At 39.2% G+C, this 19,694-nt stretch overlaps 1 pseudogene; it reads right to left on the bottom strand.

The window, feature by feature from the left end:
* Positions 1-2,674: 2,674 nt before the first annotated feature.
* LOC118834649 lies at positions 2,675-3,491 on the bottom strand (annotated as a pseudogene).
* Between the last annotated feature and the right edge of the window lie 16,203 nt (positions 3,492-19,694).

Below are 19,694 nucleotides of genomic sequence, written 5' to 3'. Positions count from 1 at the left end.
ACATTTATAAACCACAATTTGTTCAAGCATTCCCTGATTGCCTAAGAGGCCATATGAAGTACTCCCACTTTGATTCTGATTCCTTGATTTTTTTTTCTCTTTTTTTTTTAAGGCCAGTATTCCTTGTTTATTTTTCACTTACCAAAAAAATGGGGACATTTTGAACAAATGATACAAAATGATGTGTCATATCAAAATGGACAAGTTGTCTCATATGTACTTTTATATAGTAATATCGTGGTGAATTGGTTATGAAGTATTCAGAAACATACTTACCCTTCCAACTGGAGCCCTCCCCAAAATGTAATCCATTACTTTTATTCCCTACAATAGGGCTGTCCAACCTTAGGTTTTTATTGAAACAATAGACAATATATTTTGATTTGGCATTTTAGTGAGAGCTCTGCAGTAGCTCCACTTCGTTTATTAAAGCATTTATGTAAATTTCTATGCTCGTAGGCAGGCTACATAAATCAAACTGTGGCTCATGCGGCTGGTAGGCCGCATTTTTAACAGCCCTGCCCTATAATATTAGACACTCAAAGTAGGAAATAAGGGACTGGACTTAACACCAATACATCCACAAAGGAAAAAAGGCGGGAGATGGTACAGGTTAGACATCCCAACTGATGTACAGTCCTTTTCAGTTGTTATAGTCTAATATTTTGCAACTTGTTTGGATAGGGAGTCTTTTCTATTCAAAACAACATGGCAGACAAAATTGTTTTAATCAGGTAGTCACATATGGTATACACACTTTCCTACCTAAAAAGAAAGCATACATTTTCATGCAGGAATAGATGGACATCCAGTAAACATGCAATGCATTCTCTCAGAGCAGATTAAATTCTGTTTTTGTACATCTGCCTTGAGGTGATACATAAAAGGTAGATGATTTCCTTAACAGTTTATGATTAAATTCATCTAATAAGGTTCACTTTCTGGATGGTTCACAACAGCACCATTCTGTGAAACAATAGGTAAACTGAGAATGAGACTTAAGGGGTCCTGGTCCTTCTGGTTTAACTACGCTTTCTTAGGTAGGACTGGGACCCTTTGGCAGATTCTTTGAGCCAAGATCTTCACAGATAAACTTCACACCCTACCACCCCTAAAGCTTCCTCATAGAGTGAAGGCACAAGAGCTGTGTATTATTTTTTAAAATGTTAATAAGACCATTTAGTGATCTTACCTTCAGGGGAACATAAGGATGAAACAGCTCCTTCTGACCAAAACAAAAAGTTATTTCCTTTTAAAAAATGGCAACAAAAATCCACTTGCTTTAATGAATCTCTTACCCAATGCTACAATAATTCTTTTCTGCTTTTTATGCACTATGTAAACAGGTAAAAAAAAAACCCTATAAAATGTTTAAAAGACTTTATATATTTACTTATTTTTTTCACTTCACTGTAAAGCTATCCAGTCTTTTTTCCATGGGTCCTAAGTTTATCCCTTTTTAAGTCCCCTCCCCTGTCATATTAGAAACCTGAAAATTTAAATATAAAAACTAAGTTTTATTTTAAAAATATTTTCTCCTCATTTTCTTACCCCTTCCCATGCTGACCCCCAATATTTTGTGAAAAAAACCAAACACATCCAATGCAGGGCCATCTCCAGTCATCCTGATCTATATATTGCCACTGGACCCAGATGGCTCCAGAGGAGAAAGTGAGGCTGGTGACTTTGCATAACCTCTTTCACTTAAATCCAATTCATTTGCAAATCGTGGAATCACCTTCCTGATTTCATGGTACTCTTCAAGAATGAAGGACAAACGACAACAGCAACAGCAACAACCAGATCCAATAGATATATACCTAACACTTCTCAGTACTGATACCAACTTCAGCATATTTATTCACATTAAGGTGTTATGTAAGGTAGAAGTACAAAAACATCAGTACAATAGAACCAAAAATAAGGTACCTGCCTTTAAAAGATGTTGGCCAAAAACTAGTGATACCAGCATACCTGTCAGTGAGGGGCCATAGCTGAGGGATATGCACTATTAATCACTGTTTTAATGGATGAACTAGCATGAAAGTCTGGAAATAAATATTTTAGTTCTAATTAAGAACATTTTGCCTTAAAATCCCATTTAACATAATGTTTTTCACAGCAAAATTTAAACTTACTCTGTGAATATGAAATGTGAGATTAACTTTTGAACTGAAGTCACTTCTTTCCAGCAGTGTCTTTTATTCAGTATTGTCCTGCAAAGCTAAAACTGAAAAACTATCAGAATGCATGATCTTTCATTTTCCAGGAATCCTATGAAAGTTATAAAAGAACTACTAGATTTGGTTTGTTTAATTAATCTCTTCATGCAAAACAGTATTTGTGCTAATTACATGCCCACTACCTCTCATTGCTCTTTAGGAGATATAATTATCTACTGCTGAGGTCCCATTCTATAACAACTGAAAATCTTGGTTCAATTTAGTGTCCCATTAATTTTAGATATGGATAGATATGGACAGGTGGAATGAACAGCAGGTTGTACAGAACCTGCCTACATCAAGCTTTCGTTTTCTTTCCTTTAAGGCTACAGAAAATCCAGACATAAGGCAGCTGACTGTCTCTTAGAAGGCCCTCCCCGACCCCCACCCACCCAAAAAAAAGCAGTCATCTCCAGTGAGGGTTCCACAGAGAGCTCATATTGTATGACATTTCATTTAGATTCCATACATGTATTTTCCTATGTTGCCCCAAGGTTGAGATCCATTCTTTCTGGAAATTCCAGCTTCTCACAGACTGCCTCCTTTACAGGTAGGTATTGTGATATTTCGTTAGGCTCTGTAAAGAGGGCTGGTGGAATATGCATTGCATTTGCTATTTTGCTCTCTCTTGAAGTGTATTCTCTTAACATAAAATTCTTGTCAGCCTCATGGTAAAGCCTTGTGTCATTCATCCTGATGAACCCACCATCAATCTTAAGAAAAATCTCAATACCAGGAAGAAGCTGGAAGGCATCACTCTAATTTTCACTCTTAAACTCCATGATCATGAAGTTCATCTTCAAACAACAGAACTTCCTCAAAAATTTTAATCTGTTCCCTAGCTTTCAGTTTCTCTGTACCTATATGATCTGTTGTAGGCACAACCTTTAACTTAAGTGCTTCACCAAGTAATGTTCCTTTGTAACCTGTTGAATATGTCCAATCATATGGTTTAATAATCTCTTTGGAGTGTTCACCCTCCGTCCTGCTCTCTTGCCACTCTTCATCACATGCTGCTTTAAGCACTCCCTGGTAGTTGTTTACACATTTCAAAGCATCAGTCGCATTAAGCTCAATTCCAAAGCCAGAAATATGTTGGATACTTAAAACGTTGTCTCCAAACATCATTTCAGGAAGAGATGGCATGTGTAGTTCATCAGCTAATTTCTCCACATCGGCCGACTTCACGATGTGAGTGTTGTTCGCCGTCAGCTTCCATGGCCCGAAGGGGAAGTCTTGGTGATTGGTCTGGAAGCTGCCGATCATCATGGCCACAGTGGCGAAACCACCGCGAGTGGAGGCGGCTTCCCTTCTCTCCGCCCCTGCTCCCGCCTTGGTTTTCTCAAACCTGCTGTCTGCCCCGGTTAATGCTCCCTTCAGGATCAGGAAATTGTTTTGCTTGTATTTCCTTACTGGTATTATGTTAGGGTCTTGACCAGCAAGTTGCCCTATCTCAGTACGCAATGATGAGGCGGGAGCAAAGATGGTTATAACTCCGATTTATTGGCAGACATTATCCAGTTTTATAGGGTTTTGCACTACATAAGCAGAAGCAGGTGTTCAAGGGGTAAGGGGATGAGAGCATGGGAAGATCGATATCTGGTGGGAAGAATCTGGATTGTTGTAAACTATGTTTCCTACAAGCGTATGGGAAAAACTAGGGTTGTGGTAAGGTAGTTTCCATAGGAGTATGGGAACAAAGTGGGGTGCTGTCCTACAGTATCTACGGAGGCATGGGAAGGCTCAGGCATGTAGCCAGCTGATAATCAGAGCTGTATGAGCTATGTGAGGCATGGGGCAGGATGCCCCTATAAAGTATCAAAGAAGTTCCCATTAATTAAAGCATGTTTGTGTTAGGCACTGGTTCAAGAGCATTAGGTGGTGGCCAGCTGTGTTCCTCCTACTGGACTTGTGAGTCCTTGGTAGATGGACTCTGCCTGCATGAGAAAGGATGGCTATCAGAGCAAGAGTGGGGTGCTGTTAGGGGGGCTGCTAGGGATGGAAGTCTTTCCTCCAGGGGCCTACCGTTCCAACTCCTACTAAGCCTGTCTGGTACTACCCAGGAAACAGGCCAAGTGCTAGGGTCCAAGCAGCCCCAGGGTCGGCACTAACTCCCTGCAGTATTATTATTCTTATCTCCCCCTCCCCCAATAACTGCTTATTTCCCTGTTGAATCTGATATAGTTCTACGTGTTCAACCTTCCTTTGTTTCAGCTAAGAGTGAGGTTCATTAATGCCGGCTCCTCTTCCACCCTTTCCTCCATGTTTGTATAGTCTTATACATCCCAATTATATGAAATAGCAATTTCTACCCCTTTCAACTTTTAACACCCGCAATGTCTCATAGGGGCATTCCTTTTTTTTTTTTTTGACTTTCCTTTCTCTTCCCTTCTAAACCCCTCAGAATAGAACTAAAGCCACCACTCCCTGTCCCTGCCCAACACATCTGTTTTGCCTTATTTAACTCCCCTTTGAAGACATCAAGCTTCAGAAGGGACACTTTTCTTCTCTCCAGAGAGTTACAGCATTATATCATCATATAGTTCCTTCTAATTGATAAAATAAACTTACCTTTCTAGGTTTCTCTGAATTCTTAAATTTGTATTTCAAAACTTCTCAGCTCTGGTCTTCTTAAGAGAAATTACGGAAAGGTCTCTACTTTATTAAAAGCCTGTTTCCCCCCAGCGGGATTATATGAACCGTAAAAGAACATTAATTTTAGTTGTAAGCCTATATCCTTTGCCTTTTGGAATATTGTATTCTAAAACCTCCTATGGTTTTTAGTAGAAGCTACCAAGTCTTACCTAGTCCTGACTGTGGTGTCTTGATACCTGAAATGTTTCTTTCTGGGTGTTCGCAGTATTTTTCCTTTCACATCAGAGGTTTGGATTTTGGCTATGACTTTCCTGGGATCTTTTCTTGGGGAGTTTCTTTCAGGATGTGACTAGCGGATGTTTTTTCTTCTGTTTTTCTCCTCTGGTTCTAATAGACCTGGACAGTTTTAATTTATAATTCCTTGAAATAGTGTCCAGGCCTTTTTTTGGGGGGGGGAGGAGGGAGATTGTAATGAGCAATCATGGTTTTCAGGAAGTGCAATGTTTCTTAATTTACATCTCAACCTTTTTTTCCCCTCTAGGTCAGTTGTTTTAATGAAATATCTTATATTTTCTTTCTTTTTTTTGAGTCTTTTGATTTTGTTCTAATATTTCTTACTGTCTCACAGGGTCATTGATTTTTGTTTTGTCTGTTCTAATTTTTAAAGATTCCATTTATCAGGACCCCCACACCAAGACCGTTCCTCTCTTTTCATTCTATCAGGGAGACATCTCATTTTCCAGAGCAAAGGCCTAGCAAGCAAGCTGTACTCTGAGCTGGCATAACAACTGTCCTTTGCAGTCACCCTCTGGATGAACTTTGCTGCAGCTAAATCACAGTATTGACTCAAACCGACCCTTGAGCTCAGACAAGCACCTGCAGGAACCACATTCTGGTCATGAAGCCCTAGTGCTATGGATAGACTTTTTATTACTAGTCCAACTTGCCTCATTGTTGCTGTTACACCTTACTGCTGTGGTTACACCTCACTGCTTGGTTCTTTGTATAGCCACAACTATATGTATCAAGGCTTAGCCTCTCTGTCTTGGGTCTCCTTGGTCCTAGAGGAGATTCCAGCATGCCAATCTAGTTTCCCTCCTCCAGTTGAATCAAGAAAGCTTTTTGACTATAACCTCTGTGAGCTCTTTGGTATTTTCAGAGTTAACAGTTGTTGCATAACCTCTGTGGCTCTTGGTAATTTATTTTCAGGGTTGACACATTTATTATGCAAATTTATCACTTTCTCTTCTAAGCTACTTAGTCTTGCAATTCTTTCCCCAAGAAGTTTTATTTCATTTTGTATCTTTTGCTTCATTTCTTTTAGATAGTCATGTAGTAGGTTTAAAATGAATCATTTTTCCCTTTGAGTCTCTACTTGAATGGTTATGAAGTTAGATTGAAATGATTTTTTAAAAAATTCTTGTAGATATTTTCTTTGATTAACTCATTTTTTCAGCTTTAGCTCCTGAACTGGGACTTTGTGCCAGGGCCAGGCTTCTGTCCCTGATGCACATTTTTGGAGGTGGGGTCAGTCCTGCTAGTTTTACCCTGGGTTCTTGTAAAGGCAATCGGTAAATGGGAAGATCTTTCCTGCCTATTTGAATAGGCTTGGGGTGGGGGTGGGGCTCTCAGGGTCATAGGGGGAGTGGCTAAGACCAGAGCCAATGGTAGGCACCTGAGTTCTGATCGGTCAGATGATGTTCTAGTCGATGGGATGATGTCTGGCGACTATATAAAAGGAGAGAACACAGCTTGGTGATTGAGATGTAGTGGAGGCAGGAGAAGGAGAAGTGGTGGCAGTGGCGGCGGCGGCGGCAGCAGCAGAAGTGGCGGCGGCGGTGGTGGCAGCAGGTGCTACTGAAAGCAGGGCTAACCCTCGTGCAGACCGGAGAGTGCTGAGCAAGGGCTTGAGGTCAGTGAGTAATCTTACTGGAGGACCCTAGCATTGGGGGGAAGCACTAGTATGGCTTGGCTTGCTGCCATAATATTTTTCTGTAACCTCCTGGTCACTATGGTGAGATGGGCATATTGGTTTTGGAAGGCTCTTGCCAGGATATTGAATTGGGGACACTGGTCCATGGGTCTGCTATTTTGGAGCTTGAATAAATGCTTTAACTCCTTTGTCTTCTACTTAGAGAATTCCTTATATCCTGTGATTCTGGACCATTCAGGCATATTCATGATTTTCTTTGAAATCATAAATTCTGCCTCAATGATATAGTTCTCTAGGCTTTTGCACTTACTTTCATCTCCTGGGGCTCATTCTGAAGTTCAGAGTGAAGGAACCTCAGAGTCCTCTATGACATCTCTGGACAGAGTGTTAGGGTTCTCAGAGTCCCTAGTAACTGCCTGTTGCCATTCTCAAGAGAGTCTAAGAGCTCTATGTTGTAACTTTTTGACCACTTGAGGGCTTTTTCAGGGGAGCCTTCTGTTATTGCTGCCTCCAGACACAGAGCCCTTTTAGTACTTTGGTTCTTGCTTTGTTTCAGGGGACCCCTTTCCTATTGTCCTCAGGCTTCTGGATGATGTTTTTGAAGTCTTAGAGTAGATGAAGATATTGTATTTTCTGATTGGATTTCTTGATCATTATTTGGTCTTCTGCAAGTTTCATGATTTTTTTTGCAGTGAATGTGGGGGAACTGACTCCTATTCAGGGGGCCATCTTGGCAGGAAGTCCATGATCAGAGCTACCAATTGGACAGCAATCAAACCATGAAGAGCTCCATGCCTCTCACATAGTTCTATGGCCATGGTCCTACTCTTTCTCCTCCTCCTCTTTTTTTTTTTTATCACACCAGGGATCAACTTTGCCATCTGAATCCTTTTTCTTCTTTCTTTTTACCTTGAAGCACTTCTGTTTTTCCAAGGCCCACTCCATTCTTCCTGACAATTTGGACAATGAGAGGCATTCTTTCATCCCCTTAAACTCCTTCTCTAGGAGGGAGCACCACCTGCACTTGCACATACTTAAAAATTACATGGCTATGACAGTAACATAAACATATCATACCTTCTGTAGGTCATTGCAAAATTGCCCTTGCCTTCCATACTTTCTCGAAGGCAGATCCTCTATCCTGTTAAATCATTTCTAATTTTCATCTATCTTGCTTTAGGGTGATAAGATATAGGTTCTACTCCATGTTTCACTGTTTGTTATTGTTCCTTCTAGACTCTACCTTCCTGTGCAAGTGCACTATCTATGCATGGCCTAATGTATATAGCTAAGCCTGAAATGATGGAGGTCTAGTACCAGTCAGAGAATCTAAAGTTAAGGATTCTGCCAAAATCCAGGGTTGTCAAGATACAGTTAATATCACTTATTTGAAACAACTCAAGTTACTTTCCAAAAGCTAGGATCTTTTTTCTTCTTCCTCTGGAGACTTATGGACCCTGCTTTGGCTTTCTTGACTGAATGCCTCATATGGTCCTAATGAACCTGCTACTTCCTGCTCACTCTATTACTCCCACCTAGTTGCAGGCCTAGTCATAGAGGGTAAAAAGAGTATAATATATATTTTATCATTGTAATTAAGTTTAAATGTGTAGTGTTTGCTCAACAATTCATTGAATTGGATTATCTCAACTGGATCTATTACACATGGTGACATTTTCACCACAAATGAATTCAGAAGTATTAAAGAAGTCACACCATAATTGAAGGGTCACTTACCGATTCTCCTCATAGAGGTGAATAAAAGAGATGGCCTTTATCCTGGGGCCAAAGGTAAAAACTATTAGTGCTTTCCCTCTGAGACTGTCTCTAATTTACCTTGTATATGTCTTCTATGCTCACAGTCATTTGCATCACACCTCCTCCACTATACACAGTGAGATTTTTGAGGGCAGGTTAGGTCTTTTTGTCTTTCTTTGTATCCCCATCATATGACATGGTGCCTGATACACAGGAAGCACTTAATAAATGTTTGTTGTTGATGATGACATGATTACTACAAAGTAGAAAAATCATTCCATGGGACAAGTGGCACATGTTTATCTCACCTTTCAGTGTCCCCAGTAAACATGAGTGACCAGATTAAAATTAAGATGATTGTATCTTCTATACCCACACATTCCTGAGGATAAAGAAATTATATTAAGAACTTGACAAATTCCTCCCAACTAAGTGGATATATACTTTGGTATTATGTTATTTAATGTGGAAGCAGGCAAATGGGAGGATGTTGAAAAGTGTGTTGGAGAATGTGGTTCAGGATAAAGAAAGAGAAGAGGCAAAAGACTTGTCGATTTCTCAGAGAAGAGAATTGAAAGGTGGTGGATATGGCAACCACTGAACAACACAACTGCTGGGATTTACATTATCTTAACAGACAGGAAATGACTAGTTATAGATATAGCAGTCATTTGAGAATAGGCTCTCTGTTCACAGTCAGACCATCTACTCTTTAGAGTAAAGTTCGAGGCTGGGTCAAATACCAAATTAGAAGGAAGAATAAGAATGAGAAGACACTGTTAATGTTGGATAGATAAGCCATTCCTATAGCAAAATTATGGAATGCAACACCAAATAAGACAAGGTCTTATTTATACTGCATATACTTATTTATATTACATAAAGCTAGAGGGGTACCCACTCAGCAATAATTTAAAGTACATTAGCAGAGAATTAATTTTGACTGTGGAATCTAGTAATGACAGTACTTCTTTCTTCCCTGAATATCATTCATTAGGAGTGGCCTAAGAACTATATTATCAGATAAGAGCTGAGCTCCCTTGTACTGGGGTCACCCCTTTCTCCGTTACCCCAGTATGACCCGCTCAGGCTAGCTCCCTGGTTCTTTCCTGTTACCAAAAAAAAAAAAAGACTCAGAGTGTCTGGAATCTTACAAACCTCACACCCATGAAAATACATAACATTGGGCCAGTCCCCATGAAGCAGATCTTGATAGTGGCACTCAAAGTCACATATGGTAGAATCATAAAACGCTATAGGTAAAATTCCCAGAGCCTTGTAGTCTTGTTTCTACTTGGTGCCTGTAGAACTTCATTTAGGGCTGAGATGTAGGGCCAGATTTATGCAGTTCACCAGCGTTAGTGCATCCTTGGCACCAATCAATCCAGTAACAAGTACTTATGAAGGGTGTACTATATTCCAGGCACTTTTCTAAGTGCTGAGAATATTTTACAAAGAAAGAATGGAGGGAAGAAAGAAAGAAAGGACCAAAACAGTCTTTTCAATAGGGAGCTGGAGTATGGGGATGGAAGGAGGTGATCATCTGGTAAGAACACATGAGAAGTGTTTGACCTTAACTAATGCTTAGTTTCTATTATATCCTTGTGCATTTGTAATTTTCCAATTCCAGAGTCAATCAACCCCTGGCTACTGAGCATACTTAGGTGGTAGGCATGACTTTCATTGTGTATACACACACACACACACACACACATATGTGTGTGTATATATATATATACGTACTCTTACCTGTCAAATGTCTCTATAACAAGGCAAGAGGTTGTTTTCCTATTGTTAGCCTAGACATTTTGGCTACATTAATAGCATTTCTGTACTTGCATTGAACAGAAGTGGGTCTGATGCTCTTGGAATTCATATAGCTTTTAAGCTGTAATGTGATAATTATAAAACAAAATACCTTTGATTCAGGCAATACCTGAGAGCAAACCTGTACCATAGACCTCTAGCTTTGACCAAGGTAATGAGGTTGCAAACAGAGTTTGATCTCTGGGCCTCAGAGGTCAGTTTCTAGTCATTCTCCCCTGACTACACTTTAAGCTTAGGCTAATGAAGAGTTACAGAGTGGTCCAGCTTACTTACTATGTTTAATTCCTCCCCTCTCTTCATCGTACATTGGATATATAACACAGTCATCTGTCAAAGGGAGCTGATTTTTCTTTCTTTTTAAACTTGCTTCATATCTGGGCCACATTTTGGAGGGGTTTGGGAAGGGAGATGGGGAAAATTGAAATATCCTTCTTGTCTATTTTTAGTTGGGTTATAATTTGAAACTGGAGGAAACAAAGAGCAGTATAGCTCAATGATATTTGAGAGGCATCATGACAGAGTGGAAAGAACATTGGATTAGTGTCAGAGAACCTGGGTCTGTTACTTGCTACCTGTGTGACCTTCAGCAAGTCACTTAAGGCTTTTGGGTCTTAGTTTCTCCTTGTATGGAAAAAGGACTGGAATTATTATTCAGGGACCCATTCTTCTCTAAGGCCAGATTTAAAGTGTCAACTAGACTGGAACCAGCCTCTAACCTATGGGTAGCTAGAGTTGAAACAGAGCAGGCTAGAGGCAGGTGTGTCAGGACACAAACAGAAGTTTAATTAATTTCAGAGTGAGGGAGACAATGCTTGTAGATAGAAGCCCCCCTCCTAACAAGGAGAGTTTAACGTGCTGGACCAAACACAGGTCTCATATACATAAAAACCACAAGTGGGCTGGAGCATGACATAAACATTTTGGGGTCTTGAGTTACTATTCTCATGGTTGTCATTTCTTGGGACAACACAGGTGTTCTCTGGTCCCATGGGAACAGTCATTGTCTCAAGTCCTGGGGGTTGTGACCACCTTGCAAAGTACAGAACAAGAGTTCTGTGCAGGCAACAGGAGTACAATACATGGAACAGGGACTGGGAACATGTGATAGATGGCACTGGGAAATGAGGGGAGCTAAATCCCTCAGTGAACACCTGGTGCTGGTCCAAGCAATACACTTTGCCAGAGAATGAGATCATTCCAAAGTGCAAAGGATTAATGTTATGTCAAATTCAGGGCTTGTTGTTCCAAGCTCCAACTGTTTGCTGGGCCTTAGCTCTGGGAAACAGGGCATGTCCAAAATATTTTGATAAAACAAAAATATAAAAATGGGCTAGGGGGAAGAAATTTACCCTTTCTTTCTTTTTCTTCCCCCCTCCATTTCAATTTATTTATTTATTTTAGTTTTCAACATTCGCTTCTGCAAGATTTTGAGTTCCAAATTTTCTCCCCATCTCTCCCCTCCCCCCACCCCATGACTTCATGCCTTCTGATTACCCTTCCCCCAGTCTGTCCTCCCTTCTATCACCCCCAGCCCTTCTCTTATCCCCTTCCCCTTCTATTTTCTTGTAGCGTAAGATAGATTTTTATGCCCCATTGCCCGTGTGTCTTGTTTCCCAGTTGTATGTAAAAATAATTTTTAGCATTTTTTTTTTAAAAATTTTGAGTTCCAAATTCTCTCCCTCACCCCTTCCCCACCCATCCTCATTGAGAGGGAAAGAAATTCAAGATAGGTTATACATATGTAGTCATGCAAAACACTTCCATAATAGTCATGTTGTGAAAGACTAACTATATTTCCCTCCATCCTATCCTGGCCCCTGTTTATTCTTTTCTCTCCTTTGACCCAGTCCCTCCTCAAAAATGTTTGCTTCTGATTATCCCTTCCCTCAATCTGCCCTCCCTTCTATCATCCCCTGTCTTTTATCCCCTCCCCCCATTTTCCTGTAGGGTAAGATAGATTTCCATACCTAATTGAGTGTGTATGTTATTCCCTCCTTAAGCCAAATCAGATGAGAGTAAGGTTCACTAACTCCCCTTCACCTTCCCACTTTTTCTTTCCTCTTTTATGTGAGATAATTTACCCCATTCTATCTCTCTCTTTCTCCTTCTCCCAGTACATTCCTCTCTCACCCCTTAATTTTATTTTTTAGATATCATCCCATCATATTCTACTCACCCTGTGCCCTCTGTCTATATATACTCCTTCTAACTACCCTAATACTGCGAAAGGTCTCATGAGTTACAAATATCATCTTTCCATGTAGGAATGTAAACAGTTCAACTTTGATAAGTCCTTTATGATTTCTTTTTCCTGTTTAGCTTTTCATGCTTCTCTTGGGTCTTGCATTTGAAAGTCGATTTTTCTATTTAGCTCTGGCTTCTCAAGAATACATTAAATTCCTCTGCATCACTGAATATCAATTTCCCCCCTCATTGATTACACTCAGTTTTGCTGGGCATGTGATTCTTAGTTTTAATCCCAACTCCTTTGACCTCTGGAATATTATATTCCAAGCTGTCTGATCACTTATTGTAGAAGCTGCTAGATCTTGTGTTATCCTGATTGTGTTCCCATGATACTTAAATTGTTTCTTTTTGGCTGCTTGCAATATTTTCTCCTTGACCTGGGAACTCTGAAATTTGGCTATAGTATTCTTGGCAGTTTTCTCTTTTAGGCAGTGATTGGTGAATTCTTTCAATTTCTATTTTACCCTTTGGTTCTAGAACATCAGGGCGGTATTCCTTGATAATTTCATGAAAGATGAGGACTAGGCTTTTTTTTTGATCATGACTTTGAGGTAGTCCAATAATTTTTAAATGATCTCTCCTGGATCTATTTTCCAGGTCAGCTGTTTTTCCAATGAGATATTTCAATTGTCTTCTATTTTTTCATTCTTTTGGTTTTGTTTTTATAATATTTTGGTTCCTCCTAGAGTCATTCACTTCCATTTGCTTCATTCTAATTTTTAAGAAGTTATTTTCTTCAGTGAGCTTTTGGACCTCCTTTTCCATTTGGCCAATTCTGCTTTTTAAGGCATTCTTCTCCTCTTTGCCTTTTTGGAGCTCTTTCACCATTTGGAATAGTCTATTTTTATGGTGTTATTTTATTAAGTATTTTTTGGGGTTTCCTTTACCAAGCTGTTGACTTGTTTTTCATGCTTTTCTTCCATCACTCTCATTTCTCTTCTCAATTTTTTCTCTACTTCTCTTACTTGATTTTTAAAAGTCCTTTTTGAGTTCTTTTATGGTCTGAGACCAAATTCATATTTTTCTTGGAGCTTTGGATGTAGGAGCTTTGACTTTGTTGTCTTCTGATTGTATGTTTTGTTCTTCTTTGTCACCAAAGTAAGATACTATAGTCTAAGTTTCCACCCCCACCCCCACCCCCCAGCTATTTGCTCATTTCCCCAGCCAATTCCTTGACTTTTAAAATTTTTTGTTAAGGTAGGGCTCTGCTTCCAGTATGGAGGGCACACTGTCCCAAGCTGTAGGGGTTTTGTGCAGCTCTTTTCAAAGATACTTCGAAGGATCTGTAAGTTTTCAGTTCTTCCAAGGTGATATGATCTAAAGAGAGGTGTTTACTCCTCTCTTGGCCTGTGCTGTAGTCATGGAGTGACTACAAGCACTCTTTTCTGCTCTGGAACTGTGAGGAGGGTTCCCGCTCCACTGCTGCCACAAGCTCTGCTATGTCAGTGCTCCTCCTTGCCCCAGGACCACCACCCAATGCCACCCAGATCCAAGTATGTGCAGAGCAACAGAATCCTGCCTCAGTGCCAGCAAAGAAATCTCTGTAATCTTCTTCTGATCAGTTGTTCAATCCTCTTACTGTCTGTGGGCTGAGAACTCTGGAAGCAGCTGCCACCACCACTGCTGCCATTGCTGCCGCCACCACTACCCTGCCACTGCCACCATGGCTACCCAGGGCTGCGATGGGGCTGATCTGCACTCCTCTCTCACCCATGTCCAACAGATCTTTACCACTGACGTTCTAAGTTGTTTTTGGTGTTTGTGGGTTGAAAAATCTGGAAACCACCTCCGCTGCTAGTGATTCAGTCCTCTGAGGCCTGCTCCAGGTTTGCTGGGGCCCAGTTTGGGCCCTGGACTGCGCTCCTTTCCCAGCCTGGCACAACAGACCTTTCCTCAACCATTCAGGTTGTCTTGGGCTGGAAATTTGTTTTGCTCTGTCTTTTTGTGGGTTCTGCTGCTTCAGTATTTGCTTAGAGTCATTTTTTAATAGACATTTAGAGGGGTTTGAGGGAGAGCTTAAGCAAGTCCCTGCTTTGACTCTGCCATCTTGACTCTGCCCGAGAAAGTTCAAGGCCTTTCGAGGCCAAGAAGAATATTATTAGTATTCTTCCAGATACAGAATAAGCATTTCTTTGAAAAAAAATTGATAAAAATTTTTTAACATCACATTCATTTTGAAATATATTCCCCCTCCTCCATCTTCTACTCAGTGAGCCATCTCTTGTAATAAAGATTAAAAAAGAAAGAAAACAAAGTTCAGCAAAATTGAAACATTATGTCTGACAGAGAATGAACATTTCTCATTGGTAACTTGTACTTTTGCTAAGTAAATATGGCAGATATCTCAAAACACTGTTGCATTTTCCAAAAGTTCTGTTAACAAACCCATTAAACAAAGCTATTGTCACAAATAAGTTATCAAAAAGTGGATTACTTTCATTGAAGTTCTAACACAGTAACAAAGAATTTAAAAGCAACTTGCCAAGAATAACCTACAATAAGGATTGTAGCTCATGAACTTGTAGTCCTTGTGTTCTTTATCAATACAAAAAGCATCCTCTTTGAAGGTCACTGCTTAATTCATACTTGAGGGAATTGCTATCCTCAGTTCTCTGTTCTAACAGCTGTAGCAACTTGACTATTTATTGTACCATATTCTGTGTTACTGAGTCCTGAAAGAGCCTTTATACCTGGGTTTCTGGACTTTTTCTGTGACTTTCCTCGCTTTTTTTCTGGAGCACACTCAACTAGTTTGATTCATATTTAGCAAACTCCTACCACAGGAATTATGTTATGTAAACAGTAACTGCCTTCAGTTGTTTTTGGCAATTTCTCACATAACAACAATAACTTTCAGGTATATTAAATTTTGTAAAACACTGTAGGCTCAGTTGAACCTCACAATAACTCCATGACCTACAAGGTGGGAAAGTGTAGGAAATAAGCATTTATATAATGCCTACTGTGTGAGAGGCACTGTGCTAATGTTTCTGTTTGTTTGTAAATAAATATCTCATTTTATCCTCACAACAACTGAGGGAGATAGATGCTATTATTATCCCCATTTTCAGTTGGGGAAACTTAGGCAAACAGAAGTTAAGTGACTTGTCCAGGATCACACAAGCTAGTAAGTGCTTGAAGTCACTCCTGATTCCAGGTCTAGCATTCTATATACTGTGTCACCAGTTGCTTCTGTACTAAAAGTACTGACCACTAGTACCTTCTCTTTTTTCTGTTTCTGTTCCTGTTTCCACAGTTCAATGAGTAAGTCTTTTTCAATCTCACTTATGGGAAATTTAAAATTAACAGCTATATTAATTTATATTTTTAATGTATTATTTATATGTATCACTGAAACCTTTTAATATATGTAAATGGAATGACTGAAAAATTCATTGAGGCACTTTTTTTTGCTCTGCTCCCTGAACCAGAGTGTTTTTGAAAACTCATTGTAGACAAGATTAAGAGACATGGCATGGATGATAATAGTTAGGAGGATTTGAACTTTGTAGTATGATCAGACTCAAAGAATAATCATTAATGGTTTAATATCAACTTAGAAGGAGAATTCCAGTGGATTCTCTCATAAGGCTACACTTAGCCTTATGCTATTCATCATTTTAATTAACTAATTGGATGAAATTGTAGAAGGTATGTCTTTTAAAGATCTTATTTGATATTTTATTTTTACCCCATTCCATGTGAAAATAATTTTAACATTCTTTTTTTCTTCAAATTTTGAGTTCCGAATACTCTCCCTCCCTCTCTTTCCCCTTCATTGAGAAGGCAATGCTTGCCTAATTTGTAGATGACATGAAGCTTCAAGGGATAGCTGATGTATTGGATGATGGAGTCAGGATCTAGGAAGATCCTGACTAGAACTAGAAAGGCTAGAACATATAGCTGAATCAAATAAGCTAACATCCCAAACTGAGCTCATTACTTTCCCTTTAAACCCTCTCCCTTTCTAAACTTTTCTTTTAGTGTTGAAGGTACCACCAGGCTTGCAACCTAGTCGTTATCCTCAGCTCCTCGATATCTCTACCTCCCACTCCCCCCACCTCCAACCCATATCCAGTCTGTTGCCAAGGCCTTTACCTTCCACCTTTGCAACATATTGGAAATATGCTCCTTTCTTTCATCAGATACTGCTACCATACTGTTACAGACCCTCATCATCTCATGCTTAGACTATTGCAATAGCCTGCTGGTGGTTCTGCCTGACACAAGTCTCTTCCCACTCCAATCTATCCTCCATTCAGCTGCCACATCAAATGAGATAATATTTGTAAAATGTGCTTAGCACAGTGCCTGGCATATAGTAGGCACTACGTAAATGTTTATTACCCCCAAACATAAGTATCTCCTGATCATCTTCAAAATAAAATAGATAATCCTGTTTGGTGTTCAAAGCCAACAAGTTTTGTGCTCCCCCTCAGCACCCCTTCACCCCATACTTTGGTCCAGTGATACTAGCCTCCTTGTGGTTCCTTCAATAAGACACTGCATCTTTGGAAGTATTTTCACTGGCTGTCCCCCATGCCTGGAATGCTCTTTTTCCTCATCTCTGCCTCCTGGCTTCTTTCAAGTCCCAAACAAAACCCCAGCTTTTCCTAACACCTGCTTGATTTCAGTGTCTTTCCTCTGTTGACTATTTCCTATTTATCCTATATGTAGTTAGTTTGTTTTTATTTGTTTGTTTTCTGCCCCATTATATTGTGAGTTCCTTGAAGACAGGGACTGTCCTTTGCCTTTCTTTGTGTCCCCAGTACTGTACTTGGCATATAATAAATACTTAATAAATGCTTAATAAATGGACTGGATACATGCAAAGTCTAACACCTGGGTTCAAGGAATTGAGTTCATAATTAAAGAATGGGATAGTCTTGACCTTCCAAAAATTTATAGGAAAAAGTCTTGGGGCCTTTTTTGTAAGGTCAACGAGTCAATAGCATGACACATACAGCAGCCCCAAGGACTGATACAGTCTTACGTTAGCAAAGTGTCTTGAATGAAGGAGGTTATACTGTGCTCTGGTCGGACCACAGCTAGAGTAATATATGTTAGAGAGGTCATAAACAGGCTAGAGCATTACCAGAAAAGGGTGCCCAGGATGGTGAGAACTCAAGAATATGCCATCTCCTACATGGGCACTTATCTGATTGCCCCAACTTCTAGGACCTCCCCCTGCTCCCAAAATTTCCTAGTATATACTTTGTATACATTTTGAATTTACTTATATATATATAGATATATATATTCACTTTGTATAGATTTCTAATTTACTTCTATACTTTGCATGCATTTTGAATTTATTTATGTGGGTTTACCTTCTATATATTTTGTTTATATTGTATATATTTTACTTACATGTATACATATAAGTTGTACATTTAACATATTATTTTCCTAAATAGAAGAATGTAAGCTCGTTGAAGGCAGAGACTACTTCATAATTGTATTTGTAGTGTCTAGCATAGTGTATGGCACATAGTAGGTGCTTGTTGTTGTTGTTGACTTGTTTCTATACAAAGTGAATATATATATATATATATATATATATATATATATATGTAAATTCAAAACCAAAATGAACCAATTCAGTCTTGTCCAACTCTTTGTGATCCCATTTGGGGTTTTCTTGGCAAAGATACTGGGGTGGTTTGCCATTTCATTATCCATCTCATTTAACAGATGAGGAAACTGAGGCAAACAGGGTTTAGTGACTTGCCCATGGTCACCTAGCTAGTAAGTATCTGAGGCCAGATTTGAACTCAGGTCTTCCTGTCTTCAGGTCTAGTGTTATCTACTCTATCCACCATAGCAGTCAATAATAATAGGAAGATACAACACATATACAAATATAAGGCTGAATACGACAAATGCAGAGATGAGATCCAAAGTGTTATATGACATAGAGGATATGTAATATGTAGTATATTAGCTGTAGTGTAATAATTTATTATACGTGGTATCCTTAAGGTCAGGAAATTTCTGTCTTCCTCAATGCCTAGCACAGTTCATTGCACATAGTAGGTACATAAGAAATATTTGTTTAATTAATGGATGAATAAATATACTCATATACTCATGAAGGAGGAGAATTTGGATCAGGTTCACATTCCTTTCTTGACTTGGCAGTAATGGAAGTTCAATTGCTTTGGCCAGGCCCTTTGTTTTTTCTTCTCAAGAGATCTTGTTTTCTTTTGAGTCAAGAACAAAAAACAAAAAACCAAAACCCAAAAAACCAAACCTTACTGCTTTTCTGCTTAAAGGTTTACAACAGAAATTATCTTTTAATAGTCATTGGTGGTGGAGAATGGTGGAAAGATGCTGATTGGGTGGCTTCCAACAGTTTCAAAGTGATCTCAACATGAAAGGTAACTTATTGCCTTGTTTACTTTGGCCTACTTATCTCTTTAAAGTTTTGCAATATAAATTACTTCAGTTGTGAAAAGTGGTGGGTAAAAGGCTGGCTCTGTGGCTCCTTATCAGTGTCTTAAATGCTATAATTACAATATTATCAAGTTCATACCTCCCCCAGTAGGCCTGAGCCTGTTCTTATGGTTTTTCCAATTACCTGGCTGTGGCAAGAATGGTGGGACAACCATGTGGCCAGTTGATGCTAGTGAAATGACACGTGTCTTAACCTATCGACAACATTTACTATAAAGTCTAGCAGGTGGCTTCCACTGACTGCTGGTTGTATATCAAGCCATCTCAGTTTAAAGAGGTTATATAATGGATTGACCTCTGTATATACTTTGTTTTCTTTTTTAAAATTATTTTTATTTCCTTAAATATTTCCTAATTACATGTAAAAAAATTAACAATCATTTTTTACAAATTTGAATGCCAAATTTTCTCCCTCCTTTCTGCCCCTTCCCTCTCCTTGAAAAGGTGAGTAGTTTGATATGGATTGTAATATCTAGTCATGCAAAGTATATTTCCTTATTAGCCATGTTGCAAAAGAAAACACAAACAAAATAAAGAAAAATTTAAAAACTATGCTTCAGTCTGCATCCAGAGTTCATCATTTCTTACTCTGGAGGTAGATAGCATTTTTCATCATGGGTAATCTTTGGAACTGTCTTGGCTCGTTGTTTTGATCA

The sequence above is a fragment of the Trichosurus vulpecula genome, chromosome 1, assembly GCF_011100635.1.
Source record: "Trichosurus vulpecula isolate mTriVul1 chromosome 1, mTriVul1.pri, whole genome shotgun sequence".
Classification (NCBI taxonomy): Eukaryota; Metazoa; Chordata; class Mammalia; order Diprotodontia; family Phalangeridae; genus Trichosurus; species Trichosurus vulpecula.
Note: the sequence above shows the minus strand (reverse complement) of the source record. Positions and strands in the feature narration are given on the sequence as shown.